The following is a 21,301-nucleotide window of genomic DNA, read 5'->3' as shown; positions in this document are numbered from 1 at the left end:
ATGTTGTATAACTTGTTTTTGGAAAAGACATTTTTTCACATTGGTTTGGATGAATGACGAATGTGTTTTGGCAAGAATTATTTGTTATGCCAGAAAAGTAAATGGCTGGTTTTATTACCTAAACATATAATGAGATTTTATTTTTTTGCCTTTCTGTTTTATAAGAAGTACATTTTGTATTTAAAGATATGGTCTTCACTTTACACAAGCAAGTTGAATATCATAATGAGGGTTTTCTAAAATTGTGATTCTCTCTGCCAGTTGAAAATTGAGCTTGAAAAGATTAATATGTAATTCTATGGAACTAGCTTGCATGTTCCTTTTTAAGATGTGCTATCCCTGTGGCTAAAGTTCATGATCTGTATGTATTGGCCTTGAGACCACATACTAATGTCCTGATGTCTGATGCATTGGAACCAAATGTTTTAAAATGTAATGCTGTATTTGGTTCTGGCTAGTGAAGTAATTCATTATTCTATTGGTTATTGTGAAGAGACCATTAAGTAATGCGGTTGTGTTTACTGCTGCCTATTATTGCACAACATTTCCTGGGTGATTCGAGACTTGCAGGACATATCCTAAATGGTGAATCTTTTTAACAATATCAATATCACTCAATATTGCTGATTAGCTTCTCCTACTGAAGGTTTTATGTATCTTCACCTAACTCTTCCTTTTCATTGTGTGCATGTGATCTAATCTTGATGGAGAATGAAAGAGATTGTGTGCATATAACTTGAGTGACACAGCAAGGAGTGCTGGTGTCTTGCAGTGTTGTATCTTCATCCCCACATTCTAGAGGTGTGTTGGTTGTAGATTGATTACCCAGTGTAAATTAGCTATAAATTGCCTAGTGGTGAAATCTGGGGTGGGTGGGGATGGTTGATGAGAACAAAAACAAGAGAGATGAATGTAGTATTTTTGTAAGTGGGTGATTCATGGTCAATGTGTGCTGAAGAGATTATTCATGTGTTGTGTTTCTCTGTGGCTAACATCGTTCTTCTCTTCAGGAAAACCTAGAGTGTTAACAAATATGCGAGCCAATTTTTGCTGTTTTTTTTGTTACATTGGGTAGGTGAATGCCTTTGGACTATGCCACATTATAGTAATCTTATAGCCAGGCATGAGCATTGAGTCTTAATTCTATAATCTCATGTGAAAGATGAGCCCCTTGGCAAGTTAGTAGTTTCACTGAGGTGTTAGCCTTGGTTGTGAGTCCAAGGCCTTAAGTGAGGTTTTAATCCACAAACAATTGTATTGAAACAAGAATTCTGCCACCACTCTGACGCTGCTACTTGAAAGGATATAACCTACAGAGCACCATGCCCTCTCTGGTCATGGTAATTGTTTATATGGGCCTCAAAAGTTAATGCATCTGTTCACTGCTGCGGCAGTTAATGGGAGTTTGGATCTGAGACATGTAATGGGGAAGTTAACCGATTTTGTCAAAGAATATAAAGTTCTAAAGTCTGAAATGCAACAGACACCCCACCATTCTCTTCCAACAATGAAATGATTGGTAATTTAATTTTTAGGTTTTGTTGACTGAGGGAACCAGGAGTGAATTTTGATCATCAAATGGTGCCAGTGTATCTTTGATGAGTTGCATATGATGCTTGCATGTATTTAGAAAACTGAACCTTCAATAAATGCAGATAAATTCTGGTATTTCAAGAAAAATGAACATAATATAAGATGCTTCATACTATCAATTTGGTGGTGAAAGTAAATATGATAGAATATTCCAAGGGACGTAAATAGTATGGTAAGAACATTTGATGCAAGGGGAGCCAGTGTTACATAACTCTTCTTGCATTTCAGTTATATACTCTAAACTTATTTCACATTAATCAGTCAAAGACCCTTCAAAGTAGCTTAAACCTGTTCTGTGCGACTGTTAACCCAGAAGATGGTTCGAATGTTAATCATCATGAATTGAGACACTGTCTGGTTCTGAAAACCTGTCATTCAGAACATACCATTCCCAGCAAGGCCAAATAAGGCAGGTGAAATGCTAATACAATTCAAAGAACAATTCTGGTTGGCAGATGCAAGATGCAAGAACTGCTACACCAACTACCATAATAGTCAAACAATAACTGAGAAAAATTCAGAAGTATTCTGTGGATCTGGATGTTGGATGTATTTCAATCAATTGAGTCTTTACTTATATTTCAACAAATAATTAATAAAGATTTAACAGTCTCGGATAATTTAATGTTTTTTTAAAGCTCCTGGAATGGAACTATGTATTAAACAATCAGAGAAAGGAGCTTGATGACTTGAATATATGATGTTATCTTGTAAGGTTCAGCTTCCAAGAATGGCAATAAACCAGGACATTTACAAGAATCAAAGCTGACATTGAAAGTTTGCACTGACATGTGCAATGCCAGTGAATTGCCATGAAAGCAGCTGAAAGAATTAAACTTCCAGGAAAGGAACTCAGTGTTTGGGAGAAAACATGGTATCATAAGAACAGATGTAAAAGCTAAGACATTTGGAAGGCTGCTGAACTATACTGTCCACAGCATGGGGGGTGCCAGGTAGAATCAAAATAGCTGGGCTGGGCTCATGTCAGAGATTAAAATGCATAAAATCTGGAACAGGACTCAAACACCCCCCAAACAAATTTTCTGGTTCTGGCCAATCCTCTATGAAGTGAATTGGATACTTAAACTTTATAATGAGGTTATTTGCCCTGATTTTAAAATACAGCACCAGTTTCCACATGTGCAGTGGTGCCATCTCCTCCTCTTTGCTCAACCCCTTTCATAGTATTGACATTATTTATCTAATTGCCTCGTTGGGCAGGTGGGGCCTTTCCAGCCCAAAGAGCCAATGCCACCCCATTACACCCATGTGACCAATTAATGTATGTCTTTTAGATTGTAGAAGGAAACCAGAGGACCGGGAGGAAATCCACACAGTCATGGGAAGGATGTACAAGCTCCTTACAGACAGCGGTGGAACTGAAGCTAGGTCATTGGCACTGTAATAGCCCATTCCTCTGACATTGACGGGTGGATAAGAAATCTAGGTAATAGGGACATAATTTTCCCACCACAAAATCAGTAACCTATATAACTCCATTTTGCTCCTAGGCAATGGTACAAGATGGAGTTTGGGCTTTCATATTTGCTTCATGCACAGTGTTGTTTCCATGACTGGTATTGGGTAACTCTGCTCCCTCACAGTGGTACTGGGCATCCTGCTCCCTCACTGTGGTACTGGGCATCCTGCTCCCTCACTGTGGTACTGGGCATTCTGCTCCCTCACTGTGGTACTGGGCATCCTGCCCCCTCACTGTGGTACTGGGCATCCTGCCCCCTCACTGTGGTACTGGGCATCCTGCCCCCTCACTGTGGTATTGGGTATCCTGCCCCCTCACTGTGGTACTGGGCATTGCTGCTCCCTCACTGTGGTACTGGGCATACCTGCTCCCTCACTGTGGTACTGGGTATCCTGCTCCCTCACTGTGGTACTGGGTATCCTGCTCCCTCACTGTGGTACTGGGCATTCTGCTCCCTCACTGTGGTACTAGGTATACCTGCTCGCTCGCTGTGGTATTGGGTATCCTGCTCCCTCGCTGTGGTACTGGGCATACCTGCTCCCTCACTGTGGTACTGGGCCTCCTGCTCCCTCACTGTGGTACTGGGCATACCTGCTCCCTCACTGTGGTATTGGGTATCCTGCTGCCTCACTGTGGTATTGGGTAACTCTGCTCCCTCACTGTGGTACTGGGTATCCTGCTCCCTCACTGTGGTATTGGGCATTCTGCTCCCTCACTGTGGTACTGGGTATCCTGCTCCCTCACTGTGGTACTGGGCATAACTGCTCCCTCACTGTGATTCTGGGCATTCTGCTCCCTCACGGTGGTATTGGGCATATCTGCTCCCTCACTGTGGTTCTGGGCATACCTGCTACTTCACTGTGGTACTGGGCATATCTGCTCCCTCACTGTGGTACTGGGCATACCTGCAACCTGTCCTGAGAAGGGTCTCGGCCCAAAACGTTGACTGTACCTCTTCCTAGAGATGCTGCCTGGCCTGCTGCGTTCACCAGCAACTTTTATGTGTGTCCCTCACTGTGGTATTGGTCATATCTGCTCCCTCACTGTGGTACTGGGCATTTTGCTCCCTCACTGTGGTACTGGGTATACCTGCCCCCTCACTGTGGTACTGGACATCCTGCCCCCTCACTGTGGTATTGGATATCCTGCTCCCTCAATGTGGTACTGGGCATTCTGCTCCCTCACTGTGGTACTGGGCATTGCTGCTCCCTCACTGTGGTACTGGGCATTGCTGCTCCCTCACTGTGGTACTGGGTATCCTGCTCCCTCAATGTGGTACTGGGCATTCTGCTCCCTCGCTGTGGTACTGGGCATACCTGCTCCCTCACTGTGGTACTGGGCATCCTGCTCCCTCACTGTGGTACTGGGCATACCTGCTCCCTCACTGTGGTATTGGGTATCCTGCTCCCTCACTGTGGTATTGGGTAACTCTGCTCCCTCACTGTGGTACTGGGTATCCTGCTCCCTCACTGTGGTATTGGGCATTCTGCTCCCTCACTGTGGTACTGGGTATCCTGCTCCCTCACTGTGGTACTGGGCATATCTGCTCCCTCACTGTGATTCTGGGCATTCTGCTCCCTCACGGTGGTATTGGGCATATCTGCTCCCTCACTGTGGTACTGGGCATACCTGCAACCTGTCCTGAGAAGGGTCTCGGCCCAAAACGTTGACTGTACCTCTTCCTAGAGATGCTGCCTGGCATGCTGCGTTCACCAGCAACTTTATGTGTGTCCCTCACTGTGGTATTGGTCATATCTGCTCCCTCACTGTGGTACTGGGCGTCCTGCTCCCCCACTGTGGTACTGGGCATTTTGCTCCCTCACTGTGGTACTGGGTATACCTGCTCCCTCACTGTGGTATTGGGCATCCTGCTCCCTCACAGTGGTATTGGGCATCCTGCTCCCTCACAGTGGTATTGGGCATCCTGCTCCCTCACTGTGGTATTGGGTATCCTGCTCCCTCACTGTGGTATTGGGCATACCTGTCCCTCACTGTGGTACTGGGCATACCTGCTCCCTCACTGTGTTACTGGGCATCCTGCTCCCTCACTGTGGTACTGGGCATTCTGTCCCCTCAATGTGGTACTGGGCATTCTGTCCCCTCACTGTGGTAGTGGGCATACTTGTCCCTCACTGTGGTACTGGGCATACTTGTCCCTCACTGTGGTACTGGGTATTCTGTCCCCTCACTGTGGTACTGGGTATACCTGCTCCCTCACAGTGGTATTGGGCATCCTGCTCCCTCACAGTGGTATTGGGCATCCTGCTCCCTCACTGTGGTATTGGGTATCCTGCTCCCTCACTGTGGTATTGGGCATACCTGTCCCTCACTGTGGTACTGGGCATACCTGCTCCCTCACTGTGTTACTGGGCATCCTGCTCCCTCACTGTGGTACTGGGCATTCTGTCCCCTCAATGTGGTACTGGGCATTCTGTCCCCTCACTGTGGTATTGGGCATACTTGTCCCTCACTGTGGTACTGGGCATACTTGTCCCTCACTGTGGTACTGGGTATTCTGTCCCCTCACTGTGGTACTGGGTATACCTGCTTCCTTACTGTGGTACTGGGTATCCTGCTCCCTCACTGTGGTACTGGGCATACTGGCTCCCTCACTGTGGTACTGGGTATTCATGCTCCCTCACAGTGGTAATGGGCATTCTGCTCTCTCACTGTGGTACTGGGCATCCTGCTCCCTCACTGTGGTACTGTGCATACCTGCACCCTGTCCTGAGAAGGGTCTCGGCCCAAAACGTCGACTGTACCAATGTTGCCTGGCCTGCTGCGTTCACCAGCAAATTTTATGCGGTCTCTCACTGTGGTACTGGGCATATCTGCTCCCTCACTGTGGTACTGGGCATTCTGCTCCCTCACTGTGGTACTGGGCATATCTGCTCCCTCACTGTGGTATTGGGTATCCTGCTCCCTCACTGTGGTATTGGGTAACTCTTCTCCCTCACAGTGGTATTGGGCATTCTGTCCCCTCACTGTGGTATTCGGCATACCTGTCACTCACTGTGGTACTGGGCATACCTGCTCTCTCACTGTGTTACTGGGCATCCTGCTCCCTCACTGTGGTACTAGGCATTCTGTCCCCTCAATGTGGTACTGGGCATTCTGTCCCCTCACTGTCGTATTGGGCATACTTGTCCCTCACTGTGGTACTGGGTATACCTGCTCCCTCACTGTGGTACTGGGTATCCTGCTCCCTCACTGTGGTACTGGGCATACTGGCTCCCTCACTGTGGTACTGGGTATTCATGCTCCCTCACAGTGGTACTGGGCATTCTGCTCTCTCTCTGTGGTACTGGGCATACCTGCTCCCTCACTGTGTTACTGGGCATCCTGCTCCCTCACTGTGGTACTGGGCATTCTGTCCCCTCACTGTGGTATTGGGCATACTTGTCCCTCACTGTGGTACTGGGCATATCTGCTCCCTCACTGTGGTACTGGGTATACCTGCTCCCTCACTGTAGTACTGGGTACACCTGCTCCCTCACTGTGGTACTGGGCATATCTGCTCCCTCACTGTGATACTGGGCATTCCTGCTCTGTCACTGTGGTACTGGGTATCCTGCTCCCTCACTGTGGTACTGGGCATATCTGCTCCCTCACTGTGATTCTGGGCATTCTGCTCCCTCACGGTGGTATTGGGCATATCTGCTCCCTCACTGTGGTACTGGGCATACCTGCAACCTGTCCTGAGAAGGGTCTCGGCCCAAAACGTTGACTGTACCTCTTCCTAGAGATGCTGCCTGGCATGCTGCGTTCACCAGCAACTTTATGTGTGTCCCTCACTGTGGTATTGGTCATATCTGCTCCCTCACTGTGGTACTGGGCGTCCTGCTCCCCCACTGTGGTACTGGGCATTTTGCTCCCTCACTGTGGTACTGGGTATACCTGCTCCCTCACTGTGGTATTGGGCATCCTGCTCCCTCACAGTGGTATTGGGCATCCTGCTCCCTCACAGTGGTATTGGGCATCCTGCTCCCTCACTGTGGTATTGGGTATCCTGCTCCCTCACTGTGGTATTGGGCATACCTGTCCCTCACTGTGGTACTGGGCATACCTGCTCCCTCACTGTGTTACTGGGCATCCTGCTCCCTCACTGTGGTACTGGGCATTCTGTCCCCTCAATGTGGTACTGGGCATTCTGTCCCCTCACTGTGGTAGTGGGCATACTTGTCCCTCACTGTGGTACTGGGCATACTTGTCCCTCACTGTGGTACTGGGTATTCTGTCCCCTCACTGTGGTACTGGGTATACCTGCTCCCTCACAGTGGTATTGGGCATCCTGCTCCCTCACAGTGGTATTGGGCATCCTGCTCCCTCACTGTGGTATTGGGTATCCTGCTCCCTCACTGTGGTATTGGGCATACCTGTCCCTCACTGTGGTACTGGGCATACCTGCTCCCTCACTGTGTTACTGGGCATCCTGCTCCCTCACTGTGGTACTGGGCATTCTGTCCCCTCAATGTGGTACTGGGCATTCTGTCCCCTCACTGTGGTATTGGGCATACTTGTCCCTCACTGTGGTACTGGGCATACTTGTCCCTCACTGTGGTACTGGGTATTCTGTCCCCTCACTGTGGTACTGGGTATACCTGCTTCCTTACTGTGGTACTGGGTATCCTGCTCCCTCACTGTGGTACTGGGCATACTGGCTCCCTCACTGTGGTACTGGGTATTCATGCTCCCTCACAGTGGTAATGGGCATTCTGCTCTCTCACTGTGGTACTGGGCATCCTGCTCCCTCACTGTGGTACTGTGCATACCTGCACCCTGTCCTGAGAAGGGTCTCGGCCCAAAACGTCGACTGTACCAATGTTGCCTGGCCTGCTGCGTTCACCAGCAAATTTTATGCGGTCTCTCACTGTGGTACTGGGCATATCTGCTCCCTCACTGTGGTACTGGGCATTCTGCTCCCTCACTGTGGTACTGGGCATATCTGCTCCCTCACTGTGGTATTGGGTATCCTGCTCCCTCACTGTGGTATTGGGTAACTCTTCTCCCTCACAGTGGTATTGGGCATTCTGTCCCCTCACTGTGGTATTCGGCATACCTGTCACTCACTGTGGTACTGGGCATACCTGCTCTCTCACTGTGTTACTGGGCATCCTGCTCCCTCACTGTGGTACTAGGCATTCTGTCCCCTCAATGTGGTACTGGGCATTCTGTCCCCTCACTGTCGTATTGGGCATACTTGTCCCTCACTGTGGTACTGGGTATACCTGCTCCCTCACTGTGGTACTGGGTATCCTGCTCCCTCACTGTGGTACTGGGCATACTGGCTCCCTCACTGTGGTACTGGGTATTCATGCTCCCTCACAGTGGTACTGGGCATTCGCTCTCTCTCTGTGGTACTGGGCATACCTGCTCCCTCACTGTGTTACTGGGCATCCTGCTCCCTCACTGTGGTACTGGGCATTCTGTCCCCTCACTGTGGTATTGGGCATACTTGTCCCTCACTGTGGTACTGGGCATATCTGCTCCCTCACTGTGGTACTGGGTATACCTGCTCCCTCACTGTAGTACTGGGTACACCTGCTCCCTCACTGTGGTACTGGGCATATCTGCTCCCTCACTGTGATACTGGGCATTCCTGCTCTGTCACTGTGGTACTGGGTATACCTGCTCCCTCACTGTGGTACTGGGTATACCTGCTCCCTCACTGTGGTACTGGGCATATCTGCTCCCTCACTGTGATACTGGGCATTCCTGCTCTGTCACTGTGGTACTGGGTATACCTGCTCCCTCACTGTGGTACTGGGTATACCTGCTCCCTCACTGTGGTACTGGGTATACCTGCTCCCTCACTGTGGTACTGGGCATATCTGCTCCCTCACTGTGATACTAGGCATTCCTGCTCTGTCACTGTGGTACTGGGCATACGTGCTCCCTCACTGTGGTACTGGGCATATCTGCTCACTCACTGTGGTACTGGGCATATCTGCTCCCTCACTGTGGTACTGGGCATATCTGCTCCCTCACAGTGGTACTGGGCATATCTGCTCCCTCACAGTGGTATTGGGTAACTCTTCTCCCTCACAGTGGTATTGCGCATACATGTCCCTCACTGTGGTACTGGGCATTCTGCTCCCTCACTGTGGTACTGGGCATATCTGCTCCCTCACTGTGGTACTGAGTATCCTGCTCCCTCACAGTGGTATTGGGCATTCTGCTCCCTCACTGTGGTACTGGGTATCCTGCTCCCTCACTGTGGTACTGGGCATATCTGCTCCCTCACTGTGATTCTGGGCATTCTGCTCCCTCACGGTGGTATTGGTCATATCTGCTCCCTCACTGTGGTACTGAGCATTCTGCTCCCTCACGGTGGTATTGGGCATTCCTGCTATCTCACTGTGGTACTGGGCCTACCAGCTCCCTCACTGTGGTACTGGGCATGCCTGCTACCTCACTGTAGTACTGGCCATACCTGCACCCTGCCTGAGAAGGGTCTTGGCCCAAAACGTCGACTGTACCTCTTCCTGGAGATGCTGCCTGGCCTGCTGCGTTCACCAGCAACTTTTATGTGTGTCCCTCACTGTGGTATTGGTCATATCTGCTCCCTCACTGTGGTACTGGGCATTTTGCTCCCTCACTGTGGTACTGGGTATACCTGTTCCCTCACAGTGGTACTGGGCATCCTGCTCCCTCACTGTGGTACTGGGCATTCTGTCCCCTCACTGTGGTATTGGGCATACCTGTCCCTCACTGTGGTACTGGGTATACCTGCTTCCTCACTGTGGTACTGGGTATCCTGCTCCCTCACTGTGGTACTGGGCATACCGGCTCCCTCACTGTGGTACTGGGCATACCTGCTCCCTCACTGTGGTACTGGGCATACCTGCACCCTGTCCTGAGAAGGGTCTCGGCCCAAAAAGTCGACTGTACCTCTTCCCAGAGATGTTGCCTGGCCTGCTGTGTTCTCCAGCAACTTTTATGTGTGTTTCTCATTGTGGTATTGGGCATTCTGCTCCCTCACTGTGGTACTGGGTATCCTGCTCCCTCACTGTGGTACTGGGCATATCTGCTCCCTCACTGTGATTCCGGGCATTCTGCTCCCTCACGGTGGTATTGGTCATATCTGCTCCCTCACTGTGGTACTGGGCATATCTGCTCCCTCACTGTGGTACTGGGTATACCTGCTCCCTCACTGTAGTACTGGGTACACCTGCTCCCTCACTGTGGTACTGGGCATATCTGCTCCCTCACTGTGGTACTGGGTATACCTGCTCCCTCACTGTGGTACTGGGCATATCTGCTCCCTCACTGTGATACTGGGCATTCCTGCTCTGTCACTGTGGTACTGGGTATACCTGCTCCCTCACTGTGGTACTGGGTATACCTGCTCCCTCACTGTGGTACTGGGTATACCTGCTCCCTCACTGTGGTACTGGGCATATCTGCTCCCTCACTGTGATACTAGGCATTCCTGCTCTGTCACTGTGGTACTGGGCATACGTGCTCCCTCACTGTGGTACTGGGCATATCTGCTCCCTCACTGTGGTACTGGGCATATCTGCTCCCTCACTGTGGTACTGGGCATATCTGCTCCCTCACAGTGGTACTGGGCATATCTGCTCCCTCACACTGGTACTGGGCATATCTGCTCCCTCACACTGGTACTGGGCATATCTGCTCCCTCACAGTGGTATTGGGTAACTCTTCTCCCTCACAGTGGTATTGCGCATACATGTCCCTCACTGTGGTACTGGGCATTCTGCTCCCTCACTGTGGTACTGGGCATATCTGCTCCCTCACTGTGGTACTGAGTATCCTGCTCCCTCACAGTGGTATTGGGCATTCTGCTCCCTCACTGTGGTACTGGGTATCCTGCTCCCTCACTGTGGTACTGGGCATATCTGCTCCCTCACTGTGATTCTGGGCATTCTGCTCCCTCACGGTGGTATTGGTCATATCTGCTCCCTCACTGTGGTACTGAGCATTCTGCTCCCTCACGGTGGTATTGGGCATTCCTGCTATCTCACTATGGTACTGGGCCTACCAGCTCCCTCACTGTGGTACTGGGCATGCCTGCTACCTCACTGTAGTACTGGCCATACATGCTCCCTTACTGTGGTACTGGGCATACCTGTCCCTCACGGTGGTACTGGGCATACCTGCACCCTGCCTGAGAAGGGTCTTGGCCCAAAACGTCGACTGTACCTCTTCCTGGAGATGCTGCCTGGCCTGCTGCGTTCACCAGCAACTTTTATGTGTGTCCCTCACTGTGGTATTGGTCATATCTGCTCCCTCACTGTGGTACTGGGCATTTTGCTCCCTCACTGTGGTACTGGGTATACCTGCTCCCTCACTGTGGTACTGGGCATTCTGCTCCCTCACTGTGGTACTGGGCATCCTGCTCCCTCACTGTGGTACTGGGCATACCTGTCCCTCACTGTGGTACTGGGTATACCTGCTTCCTCACTGTGGTACTGGGTATCCTGCTCCCTCACTGTGGTACTGGGCATACCGGCTCCCTCACTGTGGTACTGGGCATACCTGCTCCCTCACTGTGGTACTGGGCATACCTGCACCCTGTCCTGAGAAGGGTCTCGGCCCAAAAAGTCGACTGTACCTCTTCCCAGAGATGTTGCCTGGCCTGCTGTGTTCTCCAGCAACTTTTATGTGTGTTTCTCATTGTGGTATTGGGCATTCTGCTCCCTCACTGTGGTACTGGGTATCCTGCTCCCTCACTGTGGTACTGGGCATATCTGCTCCCTCACTGTGATTCTGGGCATTCTGCTCCCTCACGGTGGTATTGGTCATATCTGCTCCCTCACTGTGGTACTGGGCATATCTGCTCCCTCACTGTGGTACTGGGTATACCTGCTCCCTCACTGTAGTACTGGGTACACCTGCTCCCTCACTGTGGTACTGGGCATATCTGCTCCCTCACTGTGATACTGGGCATTCCTGCTCTGTCACTGTGGTACTGGGTATACCTGCTCCCTCACTGTGGTACTGGGTATACCTGCTCCCTCACTGTGGTACTGGGCATATCTGCTCCCTCACTGTGATACTGGGCATTCCTGCTCTGTCACTGTGGTACTGGGTATACCTGCTCCCTCACTGTGGTACTGGGTATACCTGCTCCCTCACTGTGGTACTGGGTATACCTGCTCCCTCACTGTGGTACTGGGCATATCTGCTCCCTCACTGTGATACTAGGCATTCCTGCTCTGTCACTGTGGTACTGGGCATACGTGCTCCCTCACTGTGGTACTGGGTATACCTGCTCCCTCACTGTGGTACTGGGCATATCTGCTCCCTCACTGTGGTACTGGGCATATCTGCTCCCTCACAGTGGTACTGGGCATATCTGCTCCCTCACACTGGTACTGGGCATATCTGCTCCCTCACAGTGGTACTGGGCATATCTGCTCCCTCACGGTGGTATTGGGTAACTCTTCTCCCTCACAGTGGTATTGAGCATTCTGTCCCCTCACTGTGGTATTGGGCATACATGTCCCTCACTGTGGTACTGGGCATTCTGCTCCCTCACTGTGGTACTGGGCATATCTGCTCCCTCACTGTGGTACTGAGTATCCTGCTCCCTCACAGTGGTATTGGGCATTCTGCTCCCTCACTGTGGTACTGGGTATCCTGCTCCCTCACTGTGGTACTGGGCATATCTGCTCCCTCACTGTGATTCTGGGCATTCTGCTCCCTCACGGTGGTATTGGTCATATCTGCTCCCTCACTGTGGTACTGAGCATTCTGCTCCCTCACGGTGGTATTGGGCATTCCTGCTATCTCACTGTGGTACTGGGCCTACCAGCTCCCTCACTGTGGTACTGGGCATGCCTGCTACCTCACTGTAGTACTGGCCATACCTGCTCCCTTACTGTGGTACTGGGCATACCTGTCCCTCACGGTGGTACTGTGCATACCTGCACCCTGCCTGAGAAGGGTCTTGGCCCAAAACGTCGACTGTACCTCTTCCTGGATATGCTGCCTGGCCTGCTGCGTTCACCAGCAACTTTTATGTGTGTCCCTCACTGTGGTATTGGTCATATCTGCTTCCTCACTGTGGTACTGGGCATTTTGCTCCCTCACTGTGGTACTGGGTATACCTGTTCCCTCACAGTGGTACTGGGCATCCTGCTCCCTCACTGTGGTACTGGGCATTCTGTCCCCTCACTGTGGTATTGGGCATACCTGTCCCTCACTGTGGTACTGGGTATACCTGCTTCCTCACTGTGGTACTGGGTATCCTGCTCCCTCACTGTGGTACTGGGCATACCGGCTCCCTCACTGTGGTACTGGGCATACCTGCTCCCTCACTGTGGTACTGGGCATACCTGCACCCTGTCCTGAGAAGGGTCTCGGCCCAAAAAGTCGACTGTACCTCTTCCCAGAGATGTTGCCTGGCCTGCTGTGTTCGCCAGCAACTTTTATGTGTGTTTCTCATTGTGGTATTGGGCATATCTGGTCCCTCACTGTGGTACTGGGCATATTTGCTCCCTCACTGTGGTACTGGGCATATCTGCTCCCTCACTGTGGTGCTGGGCATATCTGCTCCCTCACTGTGATCTGGGCATATCTGCTCTCTCACTGTGATACTGGGCATACCTGCTCCCTCACTGTGGTGCTGGGTATACCTGCTCCCTCACTGTGGTACTGGGCATCCTGCTCTCTCACTCTGGTACTGGGCATACCTGCTCCCTCACCGTGATCTGGGCATATCTGCTCCCTCACCGTGATACTGGGTATACCTGCTCCGTCACTGTGGTGCTGGGCATACCTGCTCCCTCACTGTGGCACTGGGCATACCTGCTCCCTCACTGTGGCACTGGGCATACCTGCTCCCTCACTGTGGTACTGGGCATACCTATTCCCTCACTGTGGTACTGGGCATACCTGCACCCTGTCCTGAGAAGGGTCTCGGCCCAAAACATCAACGGTACCTCTTCCTAGAGATGCTGCCTGGCCTGCTGCGTTCACCAGCAACTTTTATGTGTGTCCCTCACTGTGGTACTGGGCATCCTACTCCCTCACTGTGGTACTGGGCATTCTGCTTCCTCACTGTGGTACTGGGTATACCTGCTCCCTCACTGTGGTACTGGGCATACCTGCTCCCTCACTGCGGTACTGGAGATCCTGCTCCCTCACTGTGGTACTGAGCCTATCTGCCCCACTGCAGTACAGTCGTAAATGACACGTTCATCAACAATTTTATTATCTCGATTGTAGGCCTCCTTCTAAATTCTGTGCTCTACACACCTACTATATGCTTGAGACTTTCTTATAACCAGAGGATAATGCTGTTTTTGGAGGAGCTGACAAACAAGTGTGATTGTCTTCTGCATTGTTCTTGCAGAATATGAAGTAAGTTCTTCTCTCTCCCCCCCCCCCCACCCCAAGTTCCGTAATATAGAGCAGTCAGAGTGTGAGCTTCCGAAGGAAATGGCAAGAGATTCGTAGGAGGAAGGGGAGGATGATGGTGACCAGCAGTGTTCTATAGAACCACTTCAGAGATAGGCACAACAAGGATAAACAAATTAGCTGAGAGCGATGCACTCGGGAGTTACCCAGGCACTGGCAGACTAGTGCAGTACTTAGCAAATGCTAGATCTGTCCTGTTTCGGAGGACCGCCATGATTGGAGTGCTTTCCGAATGTTACAAAATTGTTGCACGGCAAGATGGTTAGTAAGCTGTTAGGCGTGACTGCTCAAATAGTGTAAGGATTTGCAGGAGGTTGTGTGGAGACAGGAGACCATGGTGCACACACCAGGGGATCAGCAGCATCCACATCGGACCACTTACTGATTCAGGTGACAGTTCAACTGATTCAAGTGAGGGCATTGATGGGTCTCACAAATTCTTTCCCCTAGTTTGCCGTCTCACCCTGATCTAGCTGAACGCCCAGCAGATGAGAGAAATTTCAAGGAGCAGTGATACGTTGCCTGGGAGCAATTTGATGTCTTTGAGGGGCACAAATTCTAGCCATAAGCAGAATAGTCTTTTCCACATCCTCTTTGAGCAACAGGGGGATACTTGTGAACAGTTTGCTCTGCTCAATAGACGCAGGAGCTGTTTTTGGTTCTCCAGAAGCCAAAGGAGTCTTGCTCCAGGGAAGCTGGCTGTTCATCACTAATATAGAGGTGCCATATGCAGCACATTACACACTTATTCCTCTTCTGGACCCCAACCCTGCAGGGCGTTAGGGGTTCCCCAACCCTCCACAACACACTTGCACATTTCACTGGGAATCAAGTTCATTGAAGGGACTATATTTACCATCTTAGCCACTCCCGGCTGACAATTGATGCACTTTGTTGGTGATAATCATTATAGCATGGGATAGTCATGTACATTGGAGAACTTTTATTTTGCAGGTTTCTTACAAAATTGATCTCCATTAGATCTGTGCAGCCAATGTCTGTTTCTCTCTTATGCACTGTGCTGTCAATGTCTACCTCTCCCATGTGTCCTGTGCAGTCAATGTCTACCTCTCCTGCATGTCCTATTTAGTCAATGCCTACCTCTCCTACATGTCCTGTTCAGTCAATACCAACCTATAAGGCCATAAGAGAGAAGTGCAGAATTAAGCCATTTGGCCCGCCAAGTCTGCTCTGTCATTCAATCATGGCTGATCCTTTTTACCCCTTCCTTAGCCCCACTCCCCGGCCTTCTCCCCTTAGCCTTTGATGTCCAATCAAGAACCTATCAAGCTCTGCCTTAAATGTACCCAATGACCAGGCCTCCATAGCCCATAGTAATAAATTCCACAAATTCACCACCCTCTGGCTAAAGAAATTTCTTCTCATCACTCTTTGAAATGGATGCCCCTCTATCCTGAGGCTGTGCCCTCTTGTCCTAGACTCCCCCACCATGGGAAATATTCTTTCCACATCTACTCTGTCTAGGCCTTTCAACATTCAAAAGATGAAGAGCCCAAAACTGCACAATATTCAAGGTGAGGCCTCGCCAGTGCCTTATAAACCCCCAGCATCACATCCCTGCTCTTGTATTCTAGACCTCTTGAAATGAATACTAACCTCTCCCATATGTCCTGTGCAGTCAATGCCTACCTCTTCCTTTTGTCTTATGCAGTCAATGCCTACCACTTCCACTTCACCTTGGTTGCTTTCCACTTCATTCTGCTCCCCTTGCCCCTACCCTTTTCCCAGCTCTGCCCCCTGGCCTCAGGCTTTTTCTGTCTGTGTGCCCCTAAGGCTTCCATCATTGCTAATTTTTATTAAGAAGAATATGCTTCATGCACCAACTGAAATGGAGTTTCTAAATCCGCAGGTTTGAACTGCAAGCAAAGGGGATGAATTTAAACCAGGGAAGCTGCAAGAATGTGGACAGGTGGAGATTTAAAATGGCCATAGGTACCTGGTTTCAGCAATCCAATTGGCTTCCATCTCCGAACTTGTTCAGGAGGTACCTGTTTTTAAAATACAGCTCGGGTTTCAAAGACCGTGCTAATGAGTGACAAAGGGCATTGCAAAGAAATATACCTTCCCTTTCCAGATTTTCCTGCCCACTGCAGTCCTCCCACCACACTCTCCACGTGCCACCTTTCCGATATCTCCACCTTTGAACCTCGGTGTATTTTTACAGGAGTCCAGTTCACTCTGTTTCCTACAGCAAGAGATCCTGCATCTGTCTGTCAGACTCCCAAACCTCCATTGCACTTGTGCAGATGAATTAAAGGTACTTCTAAAATATAAATTGATGGTTGATAACAATTAAACTTTTGACAGTCCATAGAAAATGTTTGTAATCGAGTCTTACCCTTGTGTAATGGCTGCAAAACTTTCCCAGTATCCAGACTTGCACAGCTGCTGAAAAGTGCTTCAGTCCTCTGACAGAACCTTCTTACTATCAGAGATGAAAACCTACTTAGAGAGAACCAAATATGGTATTGAGGAAAGATGGCAGCAACTTTAGAGGTCAACAATACTTCTAAAAACTTTGCAAACCAGTAAGAATTTGGAGGTGGGATACGTGTTTTCAAGGCTTGAAGGAACCATGTTAAAGCTGAAGGCGAAGGGAAAAGTAGAGAGGAGAGAAAACCAGGTTGAATGGTGAGCAATTTTGTGGGAGTAATCCAGGGAGCACGAGCAAAGATAGGATAGTCAGCTGAAACTGGAGGAAGAGTTGCGACAGAGGGCAATAGAAAAAGTTAAGCCATGTGCAGTAGAGAGAGGAGGCAATTAGTAAAGGTCCCATAACTATGACAATCCATCATTTTCTCACTCTTTTTGATGAGACATTAAATTGAGGCCAAACTTGCTCTGTTAAATGAATACCAAATATCCCATGGCACGTCTCAAGAAGAGTGGGTATATTGTAATTAGTGGTCTGGAAAATATTTATTCCTCCATCACTACCACTAAACAAATGATCTAGTTGCTGTTTGTTGGAACTGGTTATGGACTTTATCTGCATTTCCTGCATCACAGCAATAAAGTATTCCATTGGCTGTAAAGCACTTCAGGATGCCTTGAAGGGGCAGTGGAATGCCTTATATTAGTACAAGGTCTTATTTTTGGATGTGAGGGTGAAGGAGCTGGAGAGAGTGATTTAAGATGATGGTATGTACTGGGCAGTCTTCTACTGCCCTCTGTCTCAGCTCTTTCTTTAGTTTCAGCTGACTATCCATCTTCACTTCTGCTCCTGGATTACTCCCACAAAATTGCTCACCACTTATCGGGGCATAGGATCAAGAACTAATTTTGGCAGATGAGAATGTGCTTTATGTGGTCCTACCAGACATGGAGGTGAATAGATAAACAAATTGCTCACCATATCTTTTCAAATTACCAGTTCTTGGGCTGAAGAGCACAAAAATAGGGACCGTCACAGGGGGAGCAGCCACTGAAATAGTTTTGATTCAGATCAGGGCACTGAAGATGAAAGTGTAATTGGCATTGAGGAGATGGGTAGCGATGGAAATGCTGTGGTGAATGGGAGAATAAATTAAAACAAGAGAGCAGGACCTTGGCAAGATTATTGCAAAGATGCTAACCAATGTTGTGCATCATCTTGGTCCTGAATGGCCAAACCCTGATTCTACACATCAACCAAAGAAAATTCCATGTCATTTCAGTCATGCTGCTCCACTTATCTAGTGACCTAAATCCTACTCTGTTTGGGCTACCATATTGCATTACATAAGCCTTTATACCAACTATAATAACATGCAGAATCTCACTATGTAACATTTAATATGTCCACATTTAATCAGCTCACTGCAATTCAACCCTAAGTAATTATCCTGTGTTTTCTTTGCATCTTGTGCCTGCCATGTTCCAATCACAAGTTAGCAACTTGTTGAACTACAAGGAGCAATGTCAAACTGACTCTACTGCAGTAGGGGTATAACTTTGGCCACAGATATGGCACTATAGTTGGATTTACAAGCTTCTCTGTGGGTTTGCTCATCAGCCTTCATTTATAAGTTGCCCTGACAAAGTACTCTGGGAAGTCTGATTTATAATCCTGGGGAGTTGGACCATGAGCTTGAAGGCCAGTTGACTCACCACATGTAAAGCATGTAAAGATCCGGAATCTAAATTGGAGGGTGTAAGTCTCAAATGTCACATTCTCTCCTGAATGAGCAGGCACAACGGCTGAGGCCCGTGCAGGTAGACTGGATCTGAAAATGGAGGGCCGGGTGGCAATTGGCGAGTACTCACAACAGCAGGGCTCTTGACAAATGTGTTGTTTACGTAAAACGTTGAAGGTGTCTGAAGGTACCATTAGGTGTGGAAGGTACCATTGGCTTGATGTGATGGATCGTCAAACTTCATTTAGCGACCAGGATTACATCTTTGGGAAATAGTATTAGGTAAAACACTAACCCAAGAACCTTCACCATTGCCATACTTACTTACTTACTTATTTATTGAACTGCATCGTGGAATGGGCCCTTCCAGCCCCCCAGAAATCCTTCGATTTAATCCTGGCCTAATCACAGGACAATTTACAATGGCCAATTAACCTACCGACAGAGACGTCTTTGGACTGTGGGAGAAAGCGGAGCACCTGGAGAAAACCCACGAGGTCACCGGAGAATGTATAAATGCCTTACAGGCAGCAGCAGGAATTGAACGCCATGTCATTGGTACTAGAAACCATTGTGCTAGCCACTATGCTAGCATGTCACCATCATAGTACCATGTCACAACTTGGTACACTGTTGAACTCCATTACACTGGAGTGCTGCTTAGTATACCGTATCAAGTGACATTGTTAATAAATAATACTCCATAAAAAAATATACTATACCACAACATACTTAACAGTATTGTAGCACACAGTCTCAATTTTTGACCACAATATTTTATGGTACATTGCTGCCATACACCACACTTTAGATTAACACATCATCGCGTACTAAATACTGTTTTGATTTTTGAGAAGAGTGGATGAACCCACGAGTACATTGAAAACTTAAATTGAAGAAAAATTCCTTTCATATAATCCTTAGCTAGCAATCATGTGTGCAATCACACCCTGTTTTTAAGGCAATGATCCAGATTGGTGCCCTTACTCACAAATAATACTTTGTAGGTACTCAAACTATTTATTGAATTCCGTACAGTTTTGAACAGGGGCCTTTGTCCTTCAGATACAAGTCTATGAAAATTATAAAATATTTATCCTGAAACTTCGATGCCTAAGTTTTGCTATCCCTCTAACTCATGAAAGGCTCGTCAGGAATTTTTCAGTATACTCTGATATTCAAATAGAAATCCCTGTTACCTCACACATACACAACACACATATAAACACAATTGTGAAATTGATAACACTGCTATTTTGGAATGCTGGTTACTGGAAGAGAGAGATTTGCAGGAGAGCACACTTGGTAACCTGCTTTTCCTACCGTACCTAGAGAAGCTGAAAGCAGACCACTATGCTTTGTTTTATTTCCTTCTCGGAGTGCAGTTACATAATTGTTTTCTTTACTTCATCCAGCTGGTGAAAGATCTATTGGCTTTCTGGGGCACAGAAAGCAGCCAGCTCGAGTAACTCATTGATTCTGAAGAAACACTAAACTGATTGTGCCAGGAAACACTGAGTTAATTTGATGGTTATATAAAAAACTATTCCCTTTCAACTAAAAATGTTACAATATGTGATGTCACGGATTTTCCAGTTAGCAATATGAACCGTGATCCTTGAAATTAACGCAAGAGGGCTTTCCCATATTAAATCTGCTAAACATTTTTTATGAATGCCTTGTACTGTGGTTATTCCAAGACTTTACTTAGAAACAAGCTCAACACATAATTGTGTTTCTGAAAACACTCGCTGTTGACTCCTCTCCCAGAGTAGTATAAAGAATGTATCTGTTAATGTTTAAGATTTTTTCTCGTAAGTGGTCACATTTTTAAAGGCACCACAAATATTTATGGAATAATAATATTTAAAAAAGTCCAGTCCTGCTCACTTGAAAACCATTGCATTGGCCGCTGTTAACATTTCCATTTTGATTGGCAGAGGTTTGTTCTGTGTTGTTTGTGTCCTTGACATAGATAAACAAATGTAGAATTAAATGAGATGTGAAAATGGAAGAAAATTGAAGTTTGTGGGATGTATCTTAATATTAACCACTGTAAATTTGCAGATCACCCTCCTGTTTTATACCTCTGATCATAGTTCTTCCAATTTACTTCAGCAGGTATAAAATATGGGGCAGTGTGATCCATCACTGAAAAGTGATTACGCAGAAAATAATGTTCCTTCTCTGATCCCTATGCTCCCTATCTGTCACTGTCTGTTGGCACAGCTGGTAGTGATGTCGACATTGTCTTCAGACAGTTACAGATCCTTTTAGTCTAATCAACCTTACACAATCCTCATCACGAGCATTTGGTCAGTAATGCCTATGTCGGGAGAACTGTCCCACAGACTGATGTACAGTTGTTGTACTTTGAAGGGATATGGGCTTCGCAAGTTGAGCCAGAATTTTTATCGACCATCCCTAATTGCAAGAGGTGATGAGCTGCCTTCTTGAATTGATGCATCCTTGAGGAGTGTATGCCTGCTATGCTGTAAGGGAGAAAGTTCCAGGATATTGACAGTGACAATGAGGAACAGCGATATATTACAAAGTTGGAATTGTGTGCGACTTGGAGAGCCACTTCCAGCTGCTGACGTTGCCATGCTTTTGCTGCCATTGTCCTAGCTGAGAGAGGTTGTGGGTTTGGAAGATGTTTTGATGAATTGCCGTAGCTGGTGCAACTGTGGTCAGTGATGGAGTG

General features: G+C 48.2%; 1 long non-coding RNA gene across 1 annotated transcript in view; it reads left to right on the top strand.

Moving 5' to 3' along the window:
* Nucleotides 1-2,907: 2,907 nt before the first annotated feature.
* Nucleotides 2,908-21,301, top strand: part of LOC134354302 (uncharacterized) — a 37,231-nt gene continuing 18,837 nt past the window's right edge. The window contains exons 1-2 of the long non-coding RNA XR_010019766.1: nt 2,908-3,040; nt 16,332-16,466. This is a non-coding gene — a long non-coding RNA (uncharacterized LOC134354302). The remainder of the gene's footprint in view (nt 3,041-16,331; nt 16,467-21,301) is intronic.

Source organism: Mobula hypostoma, chromosome 11 (assembly GCF_963921235.1).
Source record: "Mobula hypostoma chromosome 11, sMobHyp1.1, whole genome shotgun sequence".
NCBI classification, from domain to species: domain Eukaryota; kingdom Metazoa; phylum Chordata; class Chondrichthyes; order Myliobatiformes; family Myliobatidae; genus Mobula; species Mobula hypostoma.
The sequence above is the reverse complement of the archived record's forward strand: the minus strand, read 5'-3'. Positions and strand labels throughout refer to the sequence as shown.